We start from the raw sequence: 2740 nt of genomic DNA, 5'->3' as shown, positions 1-2740 counted from the left end.
CTGCTTGTCAGAAGAGAGCCGGGCTCGGATTGGCCCTCGGGGCTCTGGTTCCACATCAGCCGACAGATGGCTTCATTTCTCGGGGAGGAGAGGGAGACTTTGGGTTTGTGGGGGCGGAGCCGGGGGCGGGAGGTCTTCCAGCTCGGGCATGTTTCCCCGGCGGCAGCCAATCGGAGAACGAGTAGAACGTGACGCTGAGGGGGTGTGCCCTATCAGGAGGCAGGGGGACGAAGCCGCCTCATGTGGCCTGCTGTATGCAGCTCTCTCCATATTTAACAGCCAGACTGGATATTTGTTGCCATCTGAAATTCACTTTTGCCACATCAAAAAGAACATTTGAGATCATCTTAGATCCCTTGATACTCAATCATAGCTGGTGTCGGCCGGTCGGACCTAAACTAAAGCACATTGTCACTTTTCAGGAGACCCCAAAAACAGCGTGTTTGTTCAGCCATTAACGTTGCATCACCCAAGACAACAAGCCATTTTCAGCACTTTAGCTTGGCAAATAATTTGTAGAAACACGTGTGGACTGAACAATAGTATATGTAAAAAAATTAGCATTTGAGCTCAATAGCTTCAGGGTCATGTGACCTATGGACTCAAGATTCGTGTGGGAGAGTAGTGCTGGGCCTCTCGCCTGAGACATGCCGCTTGTTTTTCAATTTCACATACATTTTTATACATAAAATTTGAATTTTACCTCAATAGCTTCCAGGTCATGTGACCTGTGGACTCAAAATCAGTGTGGGAGAGTAGTGCTGCGCCTCTTGCATGAGATACGCCTCTTGTTTTTCAATTTCACATCTTTCAATATTTTTTATGAATTTTTATACATAAAATATAGCATTTTAGCTCAATAGCTTCCGAGCTATGTGATATGTGGGCTAAAAATTGGTGTGAGATAGTAGTGCTGGGCCTCCCGCATGAAAAATGCCTCTTGTTTTTCAATTTCACACTTCTCTGTATTTTCTATGGATTTGTATACGTACAAATGAGCATTTTAGCTCAATAGCTTCCAGGTTACCAATTTACACAAAATCAGTGTGGGAGAGTAGTGCTGGGCCTGCCATGTGAGATACGCCGCTTTTCAATTGCACATCTCTCAATATTTTCTATGAATTTTTACATGTAAAAATTAGCATTTTAGCTCAATAGCTTCAGGGGCATGTGACCAATTTATTCAAAATCCGTGTAAAAGAGTAGTGTTGGGCCTCCCGCATGAGGTACGTCTCTTGTTTTTCAATTTCACGTCTCAATATTTTCTATGAATTTTTATTTGTAAAAAAAATTGGTCATGTGACCCGTGGACTTAAAATGGGTGTGGGAGAGTATTGCTGGGCCTGCTGCATGAGATATAACTCTTGTTTTTCAATTTCACACTTTCCAATATTTTCTATGAATTTTATGCATACAAATTAGCATTTTAGCTCAATAGCTTCCAGATCATGTGACCTGTGGACTTAAAATCAGTGTGGGAGAGTATTGCTGGGCCTGCTGCATGACATACGCCTCCTGTTTTTCAATTGCACATCTTTCAAAAATTTTAATGAATTTTTATACATAAAAATGTGCATTCTAGCTCAATAGCTTCCAGGCCATGTGACCTGTGGGCTCAACATTGGTGTGGGATAGTAGTGCTGGGCCTCCCGCATGAAATACGCCTCTTGTTTTTAAATTTCACATCTTTCAATATTTTTTATGAATTTTTACATGACGTAAAAAAATGAGCATTTTAGCTCAACACCTTGCAGGTCATGTGACCTGTGGACTCAAAATCAGTGTGGACTGGATGGCGCTGTACCTTCCCTGTGAGATATAACTTATTTTTATTGCAATATGATAGCACAATGATAACTAGTTGACACACATCTCATATTCTTTTATTTCCATGTGACTAAATTACACAAAAATGTGCCAGATTTTAATGAGGCATACTTCCAGTTTCCTATCGATGACACATCTGTGTTGCGATCCGGCTGACTGTTATCTGGTGGACTCCATAGCGATCAGCAAGATCTCAGGGCTTGGTTGGATCCAAGGGCCAGTTCAGAAGCATAAAGTCATAACCTAGCTATTGTCAATCTGCTATAGACAGGCAGTTAAGAAAATAAATGGATGGATTATTTGTCCTACTTTCGGTCACATCACTTTGACGCCACAGTCTGTCCCAGAAACCAGTGCCGGATCCCGTTTTTGTTTTTTTTTACTTTTATAAACCACTCAGATAAAGAAAACACCGCAACAGTTGTTGTTTTTTGTAATCACAATTTCAATATACAGTACAAACATAAGGCACACGTTTTCATACAACATTGCACTGTTGAAACAGCTTAAAATAATAAGGAAGAAAATAAAATATAAGGAAAGAAAAAGTATATCAAATAAAATAAAATTGCTAGAATGTCTTTTCTAAAAGAGCAAAAAGGTCAATTAAAGAAAATAGTCTCTGGGCATTTTTGCATGTCATGAAATACAAGCATGATTATTTATTTATTTTGTACAGTTTGAGATTATTCTTCCAACTGTTGATGTGTGGCTTCGCCTTGAGGTATTTGCATCTTGAAATCATTAAAACACTTTGAAATCATTTCTGTTAGCACCGGCGTCTCGACAAAAACAGCATAGCCGTCAGAGTAGCATACCTTGCACTTCCGTACATGCGCTGTAGAGAACAGGTCACGCGGAGTAAGAACAGGTTGGGTGTTAGGTTGAGTTTATGTTGTGGCGTGTTTACAAA

This window comes from Leptonotus elevatus, chromosome 5 (genome assembly GCF_054856555.1).
Source record: "Leptonotus elevatus isolate MCC_2025b chromosome 5, RoL_Lele_1.0, whole genome shotgun sequence".
NCBI lineage: Eukaryota > Metazoa > Chordata > Actinopteri > Syngnathiformes > Syngnathidae > Leptonotus > Leptonotus elevatus.
This window is presented reverse-complemented; position numbering follows the sequence as displayed.